Genomic DNA, 25,628 nt, shown 5'->3' with positions numbered 1-25,628 from the left:
GAGTTAGCTAAAATTTGTGGGGCAGAATGTCAAGAAGGAGAGAGCTTTTATAAAATGAGCTCCAAATACCTGCACAGGGACTGCCTTTATTCTTTGTTCAAATAACAAGCTCTGTATGGTGAAACTACATAAAGCTGGGCAAAGGACAAACTCTGGAGAAAGAACAATTACTAAAGAGCTGTAGACTAGATAATTCCCAGAGTTCACCCTGGACCTGGAATCATTCAAGTTCCCACCAGCAATAATGGAGAGACCTTACTGAATCACACAGTCTTTAGTAAAAGGCAAAAAAAACCAGTGTCTTAGTAGTGAAGCTAAACTAATCCCAGGGGAAAATTACTCTAAAGTCACCCTTAAAGAGCTTAAAAACGAGTCTCAAAAGAAACAAGCCACCTTGAAGCGATCAATGCAACACTCAATGATGCAAAATATACAATGTCCAACTTCAATAAAAAATTACTAGACATCTGTAGAAGCATGAAAATGTGATCCATAAGAATTTTAAAAATCAATAGGAACAGAGGTAGAAATGACAAAAACTATGTAATTAACAAGGGTCCTAAAACATCTCTTACAAATACATTCAAAATGCTTAACTAGTGAAAGGAAAGCATTAACATAATAAGGACAGAAGTGGAGGTCATAAAAAAGAATCAAATGGAACTACCAAAGATGAAAAAATACAATATTTCAAGAAAAAACTTCACTGGATAGGAATAACTACATAGTAGACACTGCCAAAGAAAAAAACTATAAAATTGAAGACATAACAACAGAAACTACACAAAATAAGGCACAGAACAACAAAAGAAGATTGAAAAAATGAACAGAGCCTCAGTAACCTATGGAACAACATCAAATTTTTTTTTTTTTTTTTTTGCGGTACGCGGGCCTCTCACTGCCGTGGCCTCTCCCGTTGCGGAGCACAGGCTCCGGATGTGCAGGCCCAGCAGCCATGGCTCACGGGCCCAGCTGCTCCGCGACACGTGGGATCCTCCTGGACCGGGGCACGAACCCACGTCCCCTGCGTCGGCAGGCGGACTCCCAACCACTGCGCCACCAGGGAAGCCCCAAACATTTTAATGTATGTAAAATTAAAGTCCCAGGGAAGAGGAGAGATAAAGGAGCAAAGAAAAAATGTCTGAGAAAATCACAACAACAACGAAAAAATATCTGATATGGGAACAACCCAAATGACCATCAACAAATGAATGGATAAAAAAGATGTAGTATATATACACAATGGAATATAACTCACCTTGAGAAAGGAGGATATCCTGCCACTTGCAACAACACGGATGGACCTTCAGTACATTATACTAAGTGATATAAGCAGACAGAGAAAGACAAGTACTGTAAATCACATATATTTGGAATCTAAAACAACAACAATGTTTTAAAAAAACAAAATAGGGACTTCCCTGTTGGTCCAGTGGCTAAGACTCCACGCTCCCAATGCAGGGGGCCTGGGTTCAATCCCTGGTCAGGAACTAGATCCCACATGCCGCAACTAAGAGTTCTCATGCCACAACTAAAGACCCTGCATACTGCAACTAAAGACCCTGCATGTCACAACTAAAGATCCCACATGCCACAACAAAGATCCCACATGTGGCAATGAAGATCCCACATGCTGCAACTAAGACCCAGCACAGCCAAATAAATAAATATTTTAAAAAATAAATAATGTAAAAAATAAAAAAAAAAACAGAGTTAAACAGTGGTTACTAGGAGATGGGGGGTGGATTGATGGTGTTTAAAGGTACAAACTTGTAACAAGTTCTAAAATAGCAATAGATATTTAATGTACAGTTTATTGTACTACAAGTATGTAATGTGATCAATATCATTACAACTGCAACCATATTACAATATAGAAATGTATCAAAATAACATGACATACACCTTAAATTTATACAGTGTTACATGTCAACTTTATCCAATAAATAAATAAATAAATTTTAAAATGATAAACTTGATGAAAATTGCAAACTGACAGATCCAAGAAGCTCAACAAGACTCAAACAGGATAAACATAAAGCAAAGTATACCAAGACACGTTTTAATCAGATTCCTGAGAACCAGAGGAAAAAGACACATTACATACTGAGGAACAAAAAGGAAAATAATTTCAGACCTCTCCTCAGAAACCCAGAAAACAATGCTAAATGAAAATGCTGAAAGAAAAAAATTATCAACTTAGAATTTTATACACAGTAAAACTATATCTCAAAAATGAAGGCAAATAAAGATATTTTCAGGAAAAAACTGAAATAATTCATCACTAGCATATCTGCACTGTAAGAAATGTTAAAGAAAGTACTTCAGGCAAAAGGAAAATTATGCCAACTAGAAGCTTACATATAAACAAAAGACTGAAGAGACAGAAATGGTGAATATAAAAGTCTTTTTTCTAATTTTTAAATTTCTTTAAAGATAATGGTTTGAAGAAAAAATAATATATTCGGGGATTTATGACATATATAGAGGTAATATATATGTGCAAAGTATGAGGGGGGATATGGAAGTATACTATTGTAAGATTCTTATATTGTACATGAAGTGGCATAATATTATTTTAAGGTAGTCTGCAATGTTAATTATGTATATTTTAAATCCTAGAGCAACCATTTAGAAAAATATTTAAAAGGTGTTTAACTAATTAGCCAATAGTGGAAATAAAATGGAATACCAGAAGACACTCAACCCAAAAGAAGGCAAGAAAGAAGGGGAGAGGGAATAAAGAGCAGATGAGACAAATAGAAAGCGAATATCAAGCTGATAGACTGAAATCCAACTTTTAAAATTATTATATTAAATTTAAGTGGTCTAAACATTTCAATTAAAAGGCAGATTGCCAAAATGGATTTAAAAAACAAAACAAAAAAAACCATGATCCACCTATATGCTGAATCCAAGAAACTCAATTTAAATATTAAAATACAAACAAGTGTAAAAGTATAGAAAAAGATACATGATGCAAATAATAATAATAATAAAGTTGGAATGGCTATGTTAATATCAAACAGAGTAAACATCAGAACAAGGTCTATTGCCAGGGATTAAAAGGAATTTTTCATAATGATAAAGAGTCAATCTAGCAAGAATATGTAACAATACTAAATTTTAGTACAAATGATAATAGAGCTTCAAAAATATGTGTAGCAATAACTAATAGAATTGAAAAACAAAATAGAATAATCTACAATTACAGTTGGATATTTCAACACTCTTCTCTCAATAATTAATAGAACAGTAGACAGTACATCAATAGAGGTACAGAACACTTAACACTTTCAATCAACTTGACATAGTTGACATGTATAGACTACTCCACCCAACGACTGTGGAATACACATTCTTTTTAAGGGCATATGGAACTTTCAACAGACAAACTATATACTAGACCACAAAACAAGTCCCAATAAATGTAAATGGATTGAAATTATACAAAATATGGTCTTTAACCACAATGGAATTAAATAAGAAATCAATAACAATATGTGGAAAATTCCTGAAATATTTAAAAATTAAAGAACGCATTTCTAAATAACATATAAGTAAAAAAAGAAATCACAATAGTAATAAGAAAATTTTGGACCTAATGAAAATGAAGCCACAACATGTGAAAATGTGGGGAGTACAGCTAAAACAGTGCTGAGAAGGAAATTTATGGTTTCAAATGCTTTAAAATTAATGATCTAAGGTTCCACCTTAAGAATCTGGAACTCCACTTCTTATTTGCTACAGGACTTAAAAGACAAATGCATTAAAAAAATTATAAATCTATGTGATTGGTACACAATATATAAAGATATAATTTGTGACATCAATAATATAAAGTAGCAAGCACAAGTGTAAAGGAGTAGAGTCTTTGTATACAACTGGTATTAAATTGGTACCAATTTAAAATAGATTGTTATAAATTTAGGATGTTATATATAATATCCACAATAATCCAAAGAACATATCTATAGAATATACACAAAGGAAATGAGAAGAAAATCAAATGTTTCATTACCAAAAAAAAATAAAATAAACAAAAAAGAAGGCGGTAATGGAAGAAATGAGGGATTAAAAGTCACAAGACATACAGAAAGCATAACAAAATGGCAAAAGTAAGTCCTTTCCTATCAGCAATTACTTTAGATATAGACAAATTAAACTCTTTAGTCAAAAGGCATAGAGTGGACCAGGGGGCAGACAGCAGAAGCAAGAAGAAGTAAAATCCTGTAGCCTATGGAACATAAACCACATTCACAGAAAGACAGACAAGATGAAAAGGCAGAGGGCTATGTACCAGATGAAGGAACAAGATAAAACCCCAGAAAAACAACTAAATGAAGTGGAGATAGGCAACCTTCCAGAAAAAGAATTCAGAATAATGATAGTGAAGATAATCCAGGACCTCAGAGAAAGAATGGAGGCAAAGATTGAGAAGATGCAAGAAATCTTTAAAAAAGACCTAGAAGAATTAAAGAACAAATGAACAGAGTTGAACAATACAGTAACTGAAACGAAAACTACACTAGAAGGAATCAATAGCAGAATAACTGAGGCAGAAGAACGGATAAGTGACCTGGAAGACAGAATGGTGGAATTCACAGCTGTGGAACAGAATAAAGAAAAAAGAGTGAAAAGAAAGGAAGACAGCCTAAGAGACCTCTGGGACAACATTAAGTGCAACAAAATTCGCATTATAGGGGTCCCAGGAAGAGAAAAGAGAGAGAAAGGACCGGAGAAATATTTGAAGAGATTATAGTCGAAAAGTTCCCTAACATGGGAAAGGAAATAGCCACCCAAGTCCAGGAAGCGCAGCGAGTCCCATACAGGATAAACCCAAAGAGAAACACGCTGAGACACATAGTAATCAAATTGGCAAAAATTAAAGACAAAGAAAAATTATTGAAAGCAGGAAGGGGAAAATGACAAATAATATAGAAGGGAACTCCCATAAGGTTAACAGTTGATTTCTCAGCAGAAACTCTACAAGCCAGAAGGGAGTGGCATAATATACTTAAAGTGATGAAAGGGAAGAACCTACAACCAAGATTACTCTACACGGCAAGGATCTCATTCAGATTTAATGGAGAAATCAAAACCTTTACAGACAAGCAAAAGCTAACAGAATTCAGCACAACCAAACGAGCTCTACAACAAATGCTAAAGGAACTTCTCTAAGTGGGAAACACAAGAGAAGAAAAGGACCTACAAAAACAAACCCAAAACAATTAAGAAAATGGTCATAGGAACATACATATTGATAATTACCTTAAACGTGAGTGGATTAAATGCTCCAACCAAAAGACACAGGCTTGCTGAATGGATACAAAAACAAGACCCATATATATGCTGTCTACAAGAGACCCACTTCAGACCTAGGGACACATACAGACTGAAATTGAGGGGATGGAAAAATATATTCCATGCAAATGGAAATCAAAAGAAAGCTGGAGTAGCAATACTCATCAGATAAAATAGACTTTAAAATAAAAAATGTTACAAGAGACAAGGAAAGACACTACATAATGATCAAGGGATCAATCCAAGAAGAAGATATAACCATTATAAATATATATGCACCCAACAAGGGGGAGCACCTCAATATATAAGGCAACTGCTAACAGCTGTAAAAGAGGAAATCAACAGTAACACAATAACAGTGGGGGACTTTAACACCTCACTTACACCAATGGACAGATCATCCAAAATGAAAATAAATAAGGAAAGCGAAGCTTTAAATGACAGAATATACCAGATAGATTTAATTGATATTTATAGGACATTCCATTCAAAAACAGCAGATTACACTTTCTTCTCAAGTGCGCATGGAACATTCTCCAGGATAGATCACATCTTGGGTCACAAATCAAGCCTCAGTAAATCTAAGAAAATAGAAATCATATCAAGCATCTTTTCTGACCACAACGTTATGAGATTAGAAATGAATTACAGGGAAAAAAATGTAAAAAACACAAACACATGGAGGCTAAACAAAATGCTACTAAATAACCACAATATCACTGAAGAAATCAAAGAGTAAATCAAAAAATACCTAGAGACAAATGACAATGAAAACACAATGATCCAAAACCTATGGAATGCAGCAAAAGCTGTTCTAAGAGGGAAGCTTATAGCCATACAAGCCTACCTCAAGAAACAAGAAAAATCTCAAATAAACAATCTAACCTCACACCTAAAGGAACTAGAGAAAGAAGACAAAATAAGCCCAAAGTTAGCAGAAGGAAAGAAATTATAAAGATCAGAGCAGAAATAAATGAAATAGAAACAAATAAAACAATAGCAAAGATCAATAAAACTAAAAGCTGGTTCTTTGAGAAGATAAACAAAATTGATAAACCATTAGCAAGACTCATCAAGAAAAAGAGAGAGGGGCTTCCCTGGTGGCGCAGTGGTTGGGAGTCTGCCTGCCGATGCAGGGGACACGGGTTCATGCCCCAGTCCAGGAAGATCCTGGGAAGAGGCTGGGCCCGTGAGCCATGGCTGCTGGGCCTGCGTGTCCAGAGCCTGTGCTCCGCAGCGGGAGAGGCCACAGCAGTGACAGGCCCGTGTACCACCAAAAAAAAAAAAAAAAAAAAAAGAGGGAGAGGACTCAAATCAATAAAATTAGAAATGAAAAAGGAGAAGTTACAACAGATACCACAGAAATACATGCACAAATTCTTATAAAGGTATAACCTTCCAAGACTGAACCTGGAAGAAATAGAAAGTCTGAACAGACCAGTCACAAGGAATGAAATTGAAACTGTGATTAAACATCTTCAAAGCAACAAAAGTCCAGGACCAGAGGGCTTCAGAGGAGAATTCTATCAAACATTTAGAGAAGAGCTAACACCCATCCTTCTCGAACTCTTCCAAAAAATTGCAGAGGAAGGAACACTCCTAAACTCATTCTATGAGGCAACCATCACCCTGATACCAAAACCAGACAAAGATACTACAAAAAAAGAAAATTACAGGCCAATATCACTGATGAATATAGATGCAAAAATCCTCAACAAAATACTAGCAAACAGAATCCAACAACACATTAAAAGGATCATACACCATGATCAAGTGGGCTTTATGCCAGGGATGCAAGGATTCTTCAATATACGCAAATCAATCAATGTGATACACCATATTAACAAACTGAAGAATAAAAGCCATATGATCATCTCAATAGAGGCAGAAAAAGCTTTTGACAAAATTCAACACCCATTTATGATAAAAACTCTCCAGAAAGTGGGCATAGAGGGAACCTACGTCAACATAATAAAGGCCATATATAATAAACCCACAGCCAACATCGTCCTCAATGGTGAAAAACTGAAACCATTTCCACTAAGATCAGGAAGAAGACAAGGTTGCCCACTCTCACCACTCTTATTCAACATAGTTTTGGAAGTAGTAGTCACAGCAATCAGAGAAGAAAAAGAAATAAAAGGAATACAAATCGGAAAAGAAGAATAAAGCTGTCATTGTTTGCAGATGACATGATACTATACATAGAGAATCCTAAATATACCACCAGAAAACTACTACAGCTAATCAATGAATTTGGTAAAGTAGAAAGATACAAAATTAATGCACAGAAATCTCTGGCATTCTTATACACTAATGATGAAAAATATGAAAGTGAAATTAAGGAAACACTCCCATTTACCATTGCAACAAAAAGAATAAAATATCTAGGAATAAACCTACCTAAGGAGACAAAAGACCAGTATGCAGAAAATTACAAGACACTGATGAAAGAAATTAAAATGATACAAATAGATGGAGAGATATACCATGTTCTTGGATTGGAGGATTCAACATTGTGAAAATGACTCTACTACCCAAAGCAATCTACAGATTCAATGCAATCCCTATCAAACTACCACTGGCACTTTTCACAGAACTAGAACTAAAAATTTCACAATTTGTATGGAAATACAAAAGACCCCAAATAGCCAAAGCAATCTTGAGAACGAAAAATGGAACTGGAGGAATCAGGCACCCTGACTTCAGGCTATACTACAAAGCTACAGTAATCAAGAAGTGTGGTACTGGCACAAAAACAGAAATATAGATCAATGGAACAGGATAGAAAGCCCAGAGATAAACACACACACATATGGTCACCTTATCTTTGATAAAGGAGGCAAGAATATACAGTGGAGAAAAGATAGCCTCTTCAATAAGTGGTGCTGGGAAAGTATGAAATTAGAACACTCCATAACACCATACACAAAAATAAACTCAAAATGGATTAAAGACCTAAATGTAAGGCCAGATACTATCAAACTCTTAGAGGAAAACATAGGCAGAACACTCTATGACATAAATCACAGCAAGATTCTTTTTGACCCACCTCCTAGAGAAATGGAAATAAAAACAAAAATAAACAAATAGGACCTAATGAAATTTCAAAGCTTTTACACAGCAAAGGAAACCATAAAGAAGACCAAAAGACAACCCTCAGAATGGGAGAAAATATTTGCAAATGAAGCAACTGACAAAAGATTAATCTCCAAAATTTATAAGCAGCTCACGCAGCTCAATAACAAACAACCCAATCCAAAAATGGGCAGAAGTTCTAAACAGACATTTCTCCAAAGAAGATATACAGATTGCCAATAAACACATGAAAGAATGCTCAACATCATTAATCATTAGAGAAGTGCAAATCAAAACTACAATGAGATATCATCTCAACCCGGTCAGAATGGCCATCTTCAAAAAATCTAGAAACAATAAATGCTGGAGAGGGTGTGGAGAAAAGGGAACACTCCTGCACTGCTGGTGGGAATGTGAATTGATACAGCTACTATGGAGAACAGTATGGAGGTTCCTTAAAAAACTACAAATAGAACTACCATATGACCCAGCAATCCCACAACTGGGCATATACCCTGAGAAAACCATAATTCAAAAATAGTCATGTACCAAAATGTTCATTGCAGCTCTATTTACAATAGCCAGGAGATGGAAGCAACCTAATTGTCCATCAACAGATGAATGGAAAAAGAAGATGTGGTACATATATACAATGGAATATTACTCAGCCATAAAAAGAAACGACATTGAGTTATTTGTAGTGAGGTGGATAGACCTCGAGTCTGTCATACAGAGTAAAGTAAGTCAGAAAGAGAAAAAATACCGTATGCTAACAAATATATATGGAATCTAAGAAAAAGAAAAAAAAAAGGTCATGAAATACCTAGGGGTAAGACGGGAATAAAGACACAGACCTACTAGAGCATGGACTTGAGGATGTGGGGAGGGTGAAGGGTAAGCTGTGACAAAGTGAGAGAGTGGCATGGACATATATACACTACCAAACGTGAAATAGATAGCTAGTGGGAAGCAGCCACATAGCACAGGGAGATCAGCTCAGTGCATTGTTCCCACCTAGATGGGTGGGATAGGGAGCATGGGAGGGAGGGAGACGCAAGAGGGAAGAGATATGGGAACATATGTGTATGTATAACTAATTCACTTTATCATAAAGCAGAAACTAACACACCATTGTAAAGCAATTATACTCCAATAACGATGTTAACGAAAAAAGAAAAAACACCATTAGAAACTGTTCATTTAATATCTTAACATATATTCAAATTTATACAAAATACAATTTACTTTTATAAATATGTGATATTTAAAGCAATAGAACATAGGAAAAATCCTCATTGTAACGTTAATTTTTTAAATCGTGTAGAATATATGATAAAAATATAAAGATTCTAATATCAAAAAAAAAGAACTAAGTAAAATCAGCCACTTAAAAAAAAAAAAACTATGGGATGCAGCAAATGCAGTTCTAAGAGGGAAGTTTATAGCCATACAAGCCTACCTAAAGAAACAAGAAAAATCTCAAATAAACAATTTAACCTTACACGTAAAGGAACTAGAGAAAGAAGAACAAACAAAACCCAAAGTTAGTACAATGAAAGAAATCATAAAGATCAGAGCAGAAATAAATGAAATAGAAACAAAGAAAACAATAGCAAAGATCAATAAAACTAAAAGCTGTTTCTTTGAGAAGATAAAATTGATAAACCATTAGCCAGACTCACCAAGAAAAGAGGGAGAGGACTCAAATCAATAAAATTATAAATGAAAAAGAAGTTACAACAGACACCACAGAAATACAAAGCATCCTAAGAGAGTACCACAAGCAACTCTATGCGAAGAAAATGGACAACCTGGAAGAAATGGACAAATTCTTAGAAAGGTATAACCTTCCAAGGCTGAACCAGGAAAAAATAGAAAGTCTGAACAGACCAATCACAAGGAATGAAATTGAAACTGTGATTAAAAATCTTCCAAGCAACAAAAGTCCAGGACCAGATGGCTTCAGAGGTGAATTCTATCAAACATTTATAGAAGAGCTAACACCCATCCTTTTCAAACTCTTCCAAAAAATTGCAGAGGAAGGAATACTCCTAAACTCATTCTATGAGGCAACCATCACCCTGATACCAAAATCAGACAAAGATATTACAAAAAAAGAAAATTACAGACCAATATCACTGATGAATATAGATGCAAAAATCCTCAACAAAATACTAGCAAACAGAATCCAACAACACATTAAAAGGATCATACACCATGATCAAGTGGGATTTATGCCAGGGATGCAAGGATTCTTCAATATACGCAAATCAATCAATGTGATACACCATATTAACAAACTGAAGAATAAAAACCATATGATCATCTCAATAGAGGCAGAAAAAGCTTTTGACAAAATTCAACACTCATTTATGATAAAAACTCTCCAGAAAGTGGGCATAGAGGGAACCTACCTCAACATAATAAAGGCCATGTATGACAAACCCACAGCCAACATCATTCTCAATGGTGAAAAACTGAAAGCATTTCCTCTAATATCAGGAACAAGACAAGGATATCCACTCTCACCACTTTTATTCAACATAGTTTTGGAAGTAGTAGTCACAGCAATCAGAGAAGAAAAAGAAATAAAAGGAATACAAATTGGAAAAGAAGTAAAACTGTCACTGTTTGCAGATGACATGATACTATACATAGAAAATTCTAAATATGCCATCAGAAAACTACTAGAGCTAATCAATGAATTTGGTAAAGTTGCAGGATACAAAATTAATGCACAGAAATCTCGTGCATTCCTATACACTAATGATGAAAAATCTGAAAGTGAAATTAAGGAAACACTCCCATTTACCATTGCAACAAAAAGAATAAAATACCTAGGAATAAACCTACCTAAGGAGACAAAAGACCTGTATGCAGAAAACTATAAGACACTGATGAAAAAAATTAAAGATGATACCAACAGATGGACATACCATGTTCTTGGATTGGAAGAATCAATATTATGAAAATGACTATACTACCCAAAGCAATCTACAGATTCAATGCAATCCGTATCAAATTACCAATGGCATTTTTAAAGAACTGGAACAAAAAATCTTAAAATTTGTATGGAGACAAAAAAGACCCCAAATAGTCAAAGCAGTCTTGAGGGGAAAAAACGGAGTGGAAGGAATCAGACTCTCTGACTTCAGAATATACTACAAAGCTACAGTAATCAAGACAGTGTGGTACTGGCACAAAAACAGCAACATACATCAATGGGACAAGATAGAAAGCCCAGAGATAAACCCACATACCTATGGTCAACTAATCTATCACAAAAGAGGCAAGGATATACAATGGAGAAAAGACAGTCTCTTCAATAAGTGGTGCTGGGAAAACTGGACAGCTACATGTGAAAGAATGAAATTAGAACACTCCTTAACACCATACACAAAAATGAACTCAAAATGGATTTGAGACCTAAATGTAAGACTGGACACTATAAAACTCTTAGAGGAAAAGATAGGAAGAACACTCTTTGACATAAATCACAGCAAGATCTTTTTTGATCCACCTCCTAGAGTAATGGAAATAAAAACAAAAATTAACAAATAGGGCCTAATGAAACTTAAAAGCTTTTGCACAGTAAGGGAAACCATAAACAAGACAAAAAGACAACCCTCAGAATGGGAGAAAATATTTGCAAATGAGTCAACGGACAAAGCATTAATCTCCAAAATATATAAACAGCTCATGCAGCTCAATATTAAAGAAACAAACAACCCAATCCAAAAATAGGCAGAAGATCTAAATAGACATTTCTCCAAAGAAGACATACAGATGGCCAAGAAGCACATGATAAGCTGCTCAACATCACTAATTATTAGAGAAATGCAAATCAAAACTACAATGAGGTATCATCTCACACCAGTTAGAATGGGCATCATCCGAAAATCTGCAAACAACAAATGCTGGAGAGGGTGTGGAGAAAAGGGAACCCTCTTGTACTGTTGGTGGGAATGTAAATTGATAGAGCCACTATGGAGAACAGTATGGAGGTTCCTTAAGAAACTAAAAATAGAATTATCATATGATCCAGCAATCCCACTACTGGTCATGTACTCAGGGAAAACCATAATTCAAAAAGACACATATACCCCAATGTTCATTGCAGCACTATTTACAATAGCCAGGTCATGGAAGCAACCTAAATGCCCATCGACAGACGAATTTATAAAGAAGATGTGGTATATATATACAATGGAATATTACTCAGCCTTAAAAAGGAACAAAATTGGGTCATTTGTTGAGATGTGGATGGATCTAGAGACTGTCATACAGAGTGAAGTAAGTCAGAAAGAGAAAAAGAAATATCATATATTAACACATGCATGTGGAACCTAGAAAAATGGTACAGATGAACTGGTTTGCAGGGCAGAAGTTGAGACACAGATGTAGAGAACAAATGTATGGACACAAAGAGGGGAAAGCCGCAGGGGGTGGGGGTGGGGATGGTGGTTTGATGAATTGGGCAATTGGGATTGACATGTATACACTGATGTGTATAAAATTGATGACTAATAAGAACCTGTTGTATAAAAAAATATATATTTAAAAAATTTTTTTAGGCGGAGATCACGTTCCTCCCCACAGATACACCAGAAATACATCTACGCGTGGAACAACTCCTACAGAGCATCTACTGAACGCTGGCAGAAGACCTCAGACCTCCCAAAAGGCAAGAAACCCCCCACGTACCTGGGTAGGGCAAAAGAAAAAACTAAACAGAGACAAAAGGATAGGGATGCGTCCTGCACCAGCGGGAGAGAGCTGTGAAGGAGGAAAAGTGTCCACACACTAGGAAGCCCCTTCGCGGGTGGAGACTTCGGGAGGCGGAGTGGGGGAGCTTGGGAGCCGCGGAGGAGAGCACAACAACAGGGGTGCGGAGGGCAAAGCGGACAGATTCCAGCGCAGAGGATCGGGCCGACCGGAACTTGCCAGCCGAGAGGCTTGTCTGCTCGCCCGCCGGGGCGGGCGGGACTGGGAGCTGAGGCTCCGGCTTTTGTCGGAGCGCCGGGAGAGGACTGAGGTTGGCGGCGTGAACACAGCCTGCGGGGCGTTGGTGCACCGCGGCTGGCCGGGAGAGAGTGCGGGGAGAAGTCTGGAACTGCCGAAGAGGCAAGAGACTTTTACGTCCCTCTTTGTTTCCTGGTGCACGAGGAGAGGGGATTAAGAACGCTGCTTGAGAGAGCTCCAGGGACGGGCGCGGGCCGCGGCTAGGGGTGCGGAGCCCAGAGACGGACGTGGCTAGGGCCGCCCAGAGCGGCTAGGGCCGCTGCTGCCGCCACCGGGAGGCCTGTGTGCGAACACAGGTCACTGGCCACGCGCCCTTCCGGGGAGCCTGTGCAGCCCGCCACTGCCGGGGTCCCGGGATCCAGGGACAACTCCCCCGGGAGAACGCACAGGCGCGCCTCAGGCTGCAACGTCTCGCCGGCCTCTGCCGCCGCAGGCCCGCCCCACACTCCGTGCCCCTCCCTACCCCCGGGCCTGAGTGAGCCAGAGCCTCCGAATCAGCGGCTCCTTTAACCCCGTCCTGTCTGAGCAAAGAACAGACGCCCTCCGGCGACCTACACGCACAGGCGGGGCTAAATCCAAAGCTGAGCCCCTGGGAGCTGTGAGAACAAAGAAGAGAAAGGGAAATCTCTCCCAGCAGCCTCAGAAGCAGCGGATTAAAGCTCCACAATCAACTTGATATACCCTGCATCTGTGGAATACCTGAATAGACAACCAATCATCCCAAATTAAGGAGCCCTGTGGATGAAAGGCTCTTGGGGCTGCAGCCAGGAGTCAGTGCTGTGCCTCTGAGGTGGGAGAGCCAACTTCAGGACACTGGTCCACAAGAGACCTCCCAGCTGCACATAATATCAAACAGCAAAAATTTCCGAGAGATCTCCATCTCAACGCCAGCACCCAGCTTCACTCAACGACCAGCAAGCTACAGTGCTGGACATCCTATGCCAAACAACTAGCAAGACAGGAACACAACCCCACCCATTAGCAGAGAGGCGGCCCAAAATCATAATAAGTCTACAGACACCCCAAAACACACCACCAGACGTGGACCTGCACACCAGAAAGACAAGATCTAGCCTCATCCACCAGAACACAGGCACTAGTACCCTCCACCAGGAAACCTACACAACCCACTGAACCAAACTTAGCCACTGGGGACAGACACAAAAAACAACAGGAACTACGAACCTTCAACCTGCAAAAAAGGAGACCCCAAACACAGTAAGATAAGCAAAATGAAAAGACAGAAAAACACACCGCAGATGAAGGAGCAAGATAAAAACCCATCAGACCTAACAAATGAAGAGGAAATAGGCAGTCTACCTGAAAAAGAATTCAGAATAATTATAGTAAGGTTGATCCGAAATCTTGGAGATAGAATGGACAATAGAATGGACAAAATGCAAGAATCAGTTAACAAGGACCTAGAAGAACTAAAGATGAAACAAGCAACGATGAACAACACAATAAATGAAATTAAAAGTACTCTAGATGGGATCAATAGCAGAATAACTGAGGCAGAAGAACGGATAAGTGACTTGGAAGATAAAATAGTGGAAATAACTACTGCAGAGCAGAATAAAGAAAAAAGAATGAAAAGAACTGAGGACAGTCTCAGAGACCTCTGGGACAACATTAAACGTACCAACATTCGAATTATAGGGGTTCCAGAAGAAGAAGAGAAAAAGAAAGGGACTGAGAAAATATTTGAAGAGATTATAGTTGAAAACTTCCCTAATATGGGAAAGGAAATAGTTAATCAAGTCCAGGAAGCACAGAGAGTCCCATACAGGATAAATCCAAGGAGAAATACGCCAAGACACATATTAATCAAACTGTCAAAAATTAAATACAAAGAAAACATATTAAAAGCAGCAAGGGAAAAACAACAAATAACACACAAGGGAATCCCCATAAGGTTAACAGCTGATCTTTCAGCAGAAACTCTGCAAGCCAGAAGGGAGTGGCAGGACATATTGAAAGTGTTGAAGGAGAAAAACCTGCAACCAAGATTACTCTACCCAGCAAGGATCTCATTCAGATTTGATGGAGAAATTAAAACCTTTAGAGACAAGCAAAAGCTGAGAGAGTTCAGCACCACCAAACCAGCTCTACAACAACTGCTAAAGGAACTTCTCTAGGCAAGAAACACAAAAGAAGGAAAAGACCTACAATAACAAACCCAAAACAATTAAGAAAATGGGAATGGGAACACACATATCGATAATTACCTTAAATGTAAATGGACTAAATGCTCCCACCAAAAGACACAGATTGGCTGAATGGATACAAAAACAAGACCCATATATTTGCTGTCTACAAGAGACCCACTTCAGACCTAGAGACACATACAGACTGAAAGTAAGGGGATGGAAAAAGGTATTTCATGCAAATGGAAACCAAAAGAAAGCTGGAGTAGCAATTCTCATATCAGACAAAATAGACTTTAAAACAAAGACTATTAGAAGAGACAAAGAAGGACACTACATAATGATCAAGGGATCGATCCAAGAGGAAGATATAACAATTGTAAATATTTATGCACCCAACATAGGTGCACCTCAATACATAAGGCAAATACTGACAACCATAAAAGGGGAAATCGACAGTAACACATTCATAGTAGGGGACTTTAACACCCCACTTTCACCAATGGACAGATCATCCAAAATGAAAATAAATAAGGAAACACAAGCTTTAAATGATACATTAAACAAGATGAACTTCATTGATATTTATAGGACATTCCATCCAAAAACAACAGAATACACATTTTTCTCAAGTGCTCATGGAACATTCTCCAGGATAGATCATATCTTGGGTCACAAATCAAGCCTTGGTAAATTTAAGAAAATTGAAATTGTATCAAGTATCTTTTCCGACCACAACGCTATGAGACTCGATATCAATCACAGGAGAAGATCTGTAAAAAATACAAACACATGGAGGCTAAACAATACACTACTTAATAACGAAGTGATCACTGAAGAAATCAAAGGGGAAATCAAAAAATACCTAGAAACAAATGACAATGGAGACACGACGACTCAAAATCTATGGGATGCAGCAAAAGCAGTTCTAAGAGGGAAGTTTATAGCAATACAATCTTACCTTAAGAAACAGGAAACATCTCGAATAAACAACCTAACCTTGCACCTAAAGCAATTAGAGAAAGAAGAACAAAAAAACCCCAAAGTTAGCAGGAGGAAAGAAATCATAAAAATCAGATCAGAAATAAATGAAAAAGAAATGAAGGAAACGATAGCAAAGATCAATAAAACTAAAAGCTGGTTTTTTGAAAGGATAAACAAAATTGATAAACCATTAGCCAGACTCATCAAGAAAAAAAGGGAGAAGACTCAAATCAATAGAATTAGAAATGAAAAAGGAGAAGTAACGACTGACACTGCAGAAATACAAAAGATCATGAGAGATTACTACAAGCAACTCTATGCCAATAAAATGGACAACCTGGAAGAAATGGACAAATTCTTAGAAAGGCACAACCTGCCAAGACTGAATCAGGAAGAAATAGAAAATATGAACAGACCAATCACAAGCACTGAAATTGAAACTGTGATTAAAAATCTTCCAACAAGCAAAAGCCCAGGACCAGATGGCTTCACAGGCGAATTCTATCAAACATTTAGAGAAGAGCTATCACCTATCCTTCTCAGACTCTTCCAAAATATAGCAGAGGGAGGAACACTCCCCAACTCCTTCTACGAGGCCACCATCACCCTGATACCAAAACCAGACAAGGATGTCACAAAGAAAGAAAACTACAGGCCAATATCACTGATGAACATAGATGCAAAGATCCTCAACAAAATACTAGCAAACAGAATCCAACAGCACATTAAACGGATCATACACCATGATCAAGTGGGGTTTATTCCAGGAATGCAAGGATTCTTCAATATACGCAAATCAATCAACGTGATACACCATATTAACAAATTGAAGGAGAAAAACCATATGATCATCTCAATAGATGCAGAGAAAGCTTTTGACAAAATTCAACACCCATTTATGATAAAAACCCTGCAGAAAGTAGGCATAGAGGGAACTTTCCTCAACATAATAAAGGCCATATATGACAAACCCACAACCAACATCGTCCTCAATGGTGAAAAACTGAAAGCATTTCCACTAAGATCAGGAAAAAGACAAGGTTGCCCACTCTCACCACTCTTATTCAACATAGTTTTGGAAGTTTTAGCCACAGCAATCAGAGAAGAAAAGGAAATAAAAGGAATCCAAATCGGAAAAGAAGAAGTAAAGCTGTCACTGTTTGCAGATGACATGATACTATACATACAGAACCCTAAAGATGCTACCAGAAAACTACTAGAGCTAATCAATGAATTTGGTAAAGTAGCAGGATACAAAATTAATGCACAGAAATCTCTGGCATTCCTATACACTAAGGATGAAAAATCTGAAAGTGAAATCAAGAAAACACTCCCATTTACCATTGCAACAAAAAGAATAAAATACCTAGGAATAAACCTACCTAAGGAGACAAAAGACCTGTATGCAGAAAATTATAAGACACTGATGAAAGAAATTAAAAATGATACAAATAGATGGAGAGATATACCATGTTCTTGGATTGGAAGAATCAACATTGTGAAAATGACTCTACTACCCAAAGCAATCTACAGATTCAATGCAATCCCTATGAAACTACCACTGGCATTTTTCACAGAACTAGAACAAAAAATCTCACAATTTGTATGGAAACACAAAAGACCCCGAATAGCCAAAGCAATTTTGAGAACGAAAAATGGAGCTGGAGGAATCAGGCTTCCTGACTTCAGACTATACTACAAAGCTACAGTAATCAAGACAGTATGGTACTGGCACAAAAACAGAAATATAGATCAATGGAACAGGATAGAAAGCCCAGAGATAAACCCACGCACATATGGTCACCTTATCTTTGACAAAGGAGGCAGAAATGTACAGTGGAGAAAGGACAGCCTATTCAATAAGTGGTGCTGGGAAAACTGGACAGCTACATGTAAAAGTATGAGATTAGATCACTCCCTAACACCATACACAAAAATAAGCTCAAAATGGATTAAAGACCTAAATGTAAGGCCAGAAACTATCAAACTCTTAGAGGAAAACATAGGCAGAACACTCTATGACATAAATCACAGCAAGATCCTTTTTGACCCACCTCCTAGAGAAATGGCAATAAAAACAAAAATAAACAAATGGGACCTAATGAAACTTAAAAGCTTTTGCGCAGCAAAGGAAACCATAAAGAAGACCAAAAGACAACCCTCAGAATGGGAGAAAATATTTGCAAATGAAGCAACTGACAAAGGATTAATCTCCAAAATTTATAAGCAGCTCATGCAGCTTAATAACAAAGGAACAAACAACCCAATCCAAAAATGGGCAGAAGACCTAAATAGACATTTCTCCAAAGAAGATATACAGAGTGCCAACAAACACATGAAAGAATGCTCAACATCATTAATCATTAGAGAAGTGCAAATCAAAACTACAATGAGATATCATCTCACACCAGTCAGAATGGCCATCATCAAAAAATCTAGAAACAATAAATGCTGGAGAGGGTGTGGAGAGAAGGGAACCCTCTTACACTGTTGGTGGGAATGTAAATTGATACAGCCACTGTGGAGAACAGTATGGAGGTTCCTTAAAAAGCTACAAATAGAACTACCATATGACCCAGCAATCCCACTACTGGGCATATACCCTGAGAAAACCATAATTCAAAAAGAGTCATGTACCAAAATGTTCATTGCAGCTCTATTTACAATAGCCCAGAGATGGAAACAACCTAAGTGTCCATCATCGGATGAATGGATAAAGAAGATGTGGCACATATATACAATGGAATATTACTCAGCCATAAAAAGAGACGAAATTGAGCTATTTGTAATGAGGTGGATAGACCTAGAGTCTGTCATACAGAGTGAAGTAAGTCAGAAAGAGAGAGACAAATACCGTATGCTAACACATATATATGGAATTTAAGAAAAAAAAATGTCATGAAAAACCTAGGGGTGAAACAGGAATAAAGACACAGACTTACTAGAGAATGGACTTGAGGCTATGGGGAGGGGGAAGGGTAAACGGTGACAAAGCAATAAAGAGGCATGGACATGTATACACTACCAAACGTAAGGTAGATAGCTAGTGGGAAGCAGCCGCATAGCACAGGGAGATCAGCTCGGTGCTGTGTGACCGCCTGGAGGGGTGGGATAGGGAGGGTGGGAGGGAGGGTGACGCAAGCGGGAAGAGATATGGGAACATATGTATATATATAACTGATTCATTTTGTTGTGAAGCTGAAACTAACATACCATTGTAAAGCAATTATGCTCCAATAAAGATGTTTAAAAAAAAAAATTTTTTTAAAGGCATAGAGTGAATAATTGAAAAAAAAAAGTTCCAACTATATGACATCTACAAGAGGTTCATTTTAGACCTAAGAAATACATAGATTGAAAGTAAAAAGATATAAAAAGATAATTCATACGACTAATAACTAAAAGAGAGCAGGGATGGCCACACTAATATCAGACAAAATAGACCTTAAGTTAAAAAGAAAAGTTGCAAGAATCAATGAAGAGCATTCTTTATTGATAAAGGGGTCAATTATTCAAGAAGATATAACAATTACCAAATATTAGAGCTCAAAAATACATGAAGCAAACATTAACAGAATTGAAGAGAGAAATATACAGTTTTACAATAATAGTAAGAGATTTCAATACCCCCACTCTCAATAACAGATATAACAGCTGACAGAAAATGAAGAAATAGAGGACTTAAACAACATTATAAACCAATTGGACCTAACAGTCATATACAGGACACTCCACCCAATAATAGAAGAATACATATTTTTCTCAAGTATACATGGAACATTCTCCAGAAGAGATCATGTATTATGCCAAAAATTTTTAATAAAATTTAAAAGATTGAAATGATACCAAGTATCTTTACCGATCACAATGGAATGAATCTAGAAATCAATAGCAGAAGGAAAACTGGAAAATTCACAAATATGCAGAAATTAAATGACACATTCTTAAACAACCAATTGTCTAAAAAGGAAATCAAAAGGCAAATTAGAAAATATCTTGACAGAAACGAACATGATAACACAACATACCAAAACATAGGATGCAATGAAAGCAGTACTAAGGGGAATATTTATAGCTGTACAAAAGAGAAAAGGATCCCAAATCAACAATCTAAGTTTATACCTTGAGGAACAGATAAATAAATAAACTATAACCAAAACTAGCAGAAGAAAGGAAATAATAAAGATTAGAGCAGAGATAAATAAAATAGAGAATAGAAAAACAATAAAGAAAATCAATGATACCAAAAGTTGGTTCTTCTAAAATGACAACAAAATTGACAAACCTTTAGCTAGATTAAAAAGAAACAGAGAGGTCTCAAATTACTAAAATCATAAGTTTAAAATGGGAACATTATTATCAATTCTACAGAAATAAAAGGACCATAAAAGAGTAGTATGAAAAATTGTATACCAAAATAATTGGATAACCTAAGTGTAATGGACAAATTCCTAGAAACACACACCCTACCAAAACTGAGTAATAGAGAAGTAGAAAATCTGAACAGATCTACACTTACTAAGGAAGTTTAATTCTGTAAGTTAAAACTTCTCAACAAAGAAAAGCCGTGAACCAAATGGCTTTGATTCTATGAAACCTTTAAAGAACTAACACCAATCCTTCTCAAATTCTTCCGAAAAATTGAAGAGGAGGGAACACTTCCTCAATCATTCTACAAGCTCAGCATTACCATGATACCAAAGCCACACAAAGATACTACCATATATGTGTGTGTGTGTATATATATATATATATATATATATATATATATATATATATATATATATACACACACACAGACCAGTATTGTTTATAAATATTGGTATAAAAATCCTCAACAAAATACTAGCAAACCAAATTCATCAGCATGTTAAAATGATTACAAAACATGACCAAGTGGGATTTATGCCTTGAACGCTAGGATGGTTCAACATATGAAAAACAATATGATACACTACATTAAGAGAATGAAGTGAGAAAAAAATCACATGATCCCCTCAATAGAGACAGATAAAGCATTTGGCAAATCTATACCCTTTCATGATAAAAAAAAATGAATTCAATAAACTCAGAATAGAAGGAAACTACCTCAACATCAGAAAAATCATATATGAAAAAACTACATCATATACAATGGTTAAAGTTGAAAAGCTTTTCTTCTAAGATCAGAAACAAAACAAGGATAACTTTCATAATTTCTATTTAACATAGTGTTGGAAATGCTAGCCAGAGCAATCACATAAGGAAAAGAAATGCAAGGTATCCAAATTAGGAAGGAAGAAGTAAAATTATCTCTGTTCACAGATGATATAACCTTATATGTGGAAAACCCTAAAAATTCCACACACACAAAAAAAAACTGTTTGATCTTATACACAAATCCAGCAAAGTTGCAGGATACAAAATCAATACACAAAATTAGTTGCATTTTTATACACTAACAGTGGACAATATAAAAGGAAAATTAAGAAAACAGTCCCATTTACAACAGCACCAAAAAGAATAAAATACTTAGAAATAAACTTAACCAAGAAGGTGAAGGTACACTGAAAACTACAGAACACTGTGGAAAGAAATTAAAGAATATACAAACAAATGAAAATGCATATTCATAGACTGGAAAACTTAATACTTTTCAAATATCCATACTACCCAAAGAAATCTAGAGATTCAATGCAATCTCTATCAAAATCCTAACAACCTTTTTGCAAAAATAGAAAAGTCCATCCAAAGTTTCAAGAAACCCCAAGTAGTCAAAACAATCTTTGAAAAAAGAACAAACTTAGAGGTCTTATACTTCCTGATTTCAAAATATATTACAGCTACAGTAATCAAAACTGTATTACCAGCATAATGGCAGACCAATGGAATATAATAGAGAGCCCAGAAATAAACCCTCACTTATGTGGTCAAATGAGTCAAAAAGGGAGCCAGGACTACACAATGGGGAATGAACAGTCTCTTCAACAAACAGTCCTGGGAAATATGAACATCCACATGCAAGTGAACAAAAATTGACCCTTACTTTATACCATAGACAAAAATGAACTCAAAGTGGATCAAACCTAAACATAAGAGCTAAAATCATAAAACCCTTCTTAGAAAACATAAGGGTAAAACTTCATGACATTTGGCAGTGATTTATGGATATGACACCAAAAGTACTGACAATAAAAGAAAAAATAGATAAGTTGGACTTCATCAAAATTAAAAATTTTGTGCCTCAAAGGGTACTATCAACAGAGTGAAAAAGCAACTCATGGAATGAGAGAAAATATTTGCAAATCATATACCTTATAAGTGGTTAGTATCCAGAACATATAAAGAACTACAACTCAACAACAACAAAATATCCCATTAAAAATTGGGGAAAGGAGATTTCCAGTGTCCAATTCCATAAGAAAGGAGCTGAATAGACTGAAAAATTAACAACTGTTTTTGGATCCATAAGACCAAAGGGCAAATCAATGTTGAAATTGTTACCTCTAAAATCAAGAACAAGATGGAGATGTCCACTCTCACCACTTTTATTCAACATAGTACTGGAAGTCCTAGCCAGAACAGTTAGGCTAGAAAAAGAAATAAAATTCATTAAAATCAAAAAGGAGGAAATAAAACTGTCTCTATTTGCAGATGATATGACATAGAAAACCCTAACGACTCCACCAAAAAATTTGTTAGAACTAATAAAAGAATTCAGTAAAGTTGCAGGATACAAAATCAATATACAAAACTCAGTTGTGGGCTTCCCTGGTGGCACAGTGGTTGAGAGTCCGCCTGCCGATGCAGGGGACATGGGTTCGTGCCCCAGTCCAGGAAGATTCCACATGTCACGGAGCGGCTGGGCCCATGAGCCATGGCCACTGAGCCTGCGCGTCCAGAGCCTGTGCTCCACAATGGGAGAGGCCACAACAGTGAGAGGCCTGCGTACCACAAAAAAAAATCAGTTGTATTTCTATATACTAACTACAAACTATTAGAAAGATAAATTAAGAAAACAATCTCATTTATAATTTCATCAAAAGAATAAATTTATAGGAATAAATTTAACCAAGGAGGTGAAAGACTTGTACACTGGGCTTCCCTGGTGGTGCAGCGGTTGAGAGTCTGCCTGCCAATGCAGGGGACGCGGGTTCGTGCCCTAGTCAGGGAGGATCCCACATGCCGCGGAGCGGCTGGGCCTGTGAGCAATGGCCGTTGAGCCTGTGCGTCCGGAGCCTGTGCTCCACAACGGGAGAGGCCACAGCAGTGAGAGGCCCACGTATCACAAAAAAAAAGACTTGTACACTGAAAAGTATAGGACATTAATTAAAGAAACTGAAGACACAATAAATAGAAAAATATTCCATGCTCATGAATTGGAAGAATTAAAATGTTGTTAAAATGTCCATACTACCCAAAGCAATCTACAGATTCAATGCAATCCCTATCAAAATTCCAAGGGTATTTTTCACAGAAAAAAATGTCCTAAAATTCAAATGAAACCACAGAAGACCCTGAATAGCCAAAGCCATCTAGAGAAAGAAGAACAAAGCTGGGGGTATCCAATTTCCTGCTTTCAAACTATATTACAAAGCTATACTAATCAAAAGAGTATGGTACTAGCATAAAAACAGACACATAAATCAGTGGAATAGAGAGTCCAGAAATAAACGCATGCATATATGGTCAACTAATTTATGACAAAGGAGCCAAAATTAACAATGGGGAAAAGATAGTCTATGCAATAAATGGTGTTAAGAAACTAGATATCCACATTCAAAAGAATGAAATTGGACCCTTATATTATACCATACATAAAAATTAACTCAAAATAGTTTAAAGACTTAACTGTAAGACCTGAACCCATAAAACTCCCAGAAGAATACAGGGGAAAATCTCCTTGATATTGGTCTTGTCAATGATTTCTTGGTATGGCACCAAAAGCACAGCCAACAAAAGCAAAAATAAACAAGTGAGACTACATCAAACTAAAAAGCCTCTGTAAGCAAAAGAATAAATCAGCAAAATGAAAAGGCAACTTCATGGCATTCACAAAGATTAACCTGAAATGAATCATAGGCCTAAATGTAATCGTTAGCTCTCAAAGAAATCATAGACTATTTTGAAGTAAGAGTAGGCAAAATTTTTTCCAATAGGATACAAAAAGCACAAATCATAAAAGAAAAAATATGATAAAGTTGGATTTCATCAAAATTAAAAACTCCTCCAGGATTATGTAAAAACTCCTTAGATGTGCCTTCACTTCCCATACCTTAAGCTCTTTGGGGGTTACTGGAGGTTAACCCACCCAGAAAGCCTAAGTCTCAGCCCTGGGCATTTGAGGTGAAATTTGAAGCTGACACATGCACTGTAATAGATGGCAATGAATTTTAAGGAAGTTTATAATGCACGCAAGAACTGCTATTTAATAGGTTGCTTTGAAAACAATAAAGATACTTTTGGAATTTGTATAGTTATCCATGTTTACGTTTATTGTCCTTACAGTTGAATTTGTCTCCTGGTGAGTCTTTGAGGTCTTCCTCACATCTTACAGCTGGAAAGAGGGAAGTGGGGAGGAGGAGGGGGCAGGAAAGGACCCCAGAAGAAAGATGGAAAGAAGAGAGGGGACAGAAGACAGGAGGAAGGAGCAAATAGTGTGATGAGACCCTTCATCACCTAACAGACCAGTAGGGGATCCACAGGGGGAAGAGGGTAAAGCTGAAAACAAGTGTTTCCTAAGGTGAGGACCCCAGGCACATGGCTGAGAGGTGGGATTCTCCCAGCCTCCTGCCCATAGACCACAAGCACTTTTGCCCTGGTCTAGGGATGGAGAACCGTGAGGGACACTTCTCAGCCACAAGTTAGAACTCCTTGTGGACCCTGAGAATGGGAACTGTCTGCCTTCTTCCCACAGTGCTGGGCAAGTAGGGCTCTGAAAGCCACTAATATTCTGCAAATTCTTGGACATAAAAACAGACAAGGTCCCTGTCCTCAGAGACAGTCAAGTGGGAAAGACAGATAAATGAACCCACCAAGATAAGATTACAAGCCAACATAAGTGCTACAGAGAAAAAAAGAGGATATTTGTATTTAGATTCACAGTGTCAGATG

The 25,628-nt window shown here is 37.0% G+C and overlaps 1 long non-coding RNA gene across 4 annotated transcripts in view; it reads right to left on the bottom strand.

The window, feature by feature from the left end:
• Positions 1–25,628, bottom strand: part of LOC137214448 (uncharacterized) — a 50,830-nt gene that overhangs the window by 12,959 nt on the left and 12,243 nt on the right. For 3 of the 4 annotated variants that reach the window (XR_010938914.1, XR_010938913.1, XR_010938912.1), the window contains exon 5: positions 1,259–1,319. The exons of the other annotated variant lie outside the window; for it this stretch is intronic. This is a non-coding gene — a long non-coding RNA (uncharacterized lncRNA). The remainder of the gene's footprint in view (positions 1–1,258; positions 1,320–25,628) is intronic. 4 annotated transcript variants of the gene reach the window in all.

The sequence above is a fragment of the Pseudorca crassidens genome, chromosome 20, assembly GCF_039906515.1.
Source record: "Pseudorca crassidens isolate mPseCra1 chromosome 20, mPseCra1.hap1, whole genome shotgun sequence".
Classification (NCBI taxonomy): Eukaryota; Metazoa; Chordata; class Mammalia; order Artiodactyla; family Delphinidae; genus Pseudorca; species Pseudorca crassidens.
Note: the sequence above shows the minus strand (reverse complement) of the source record. Positions and strands in the feature narration are given on the sequence as shown.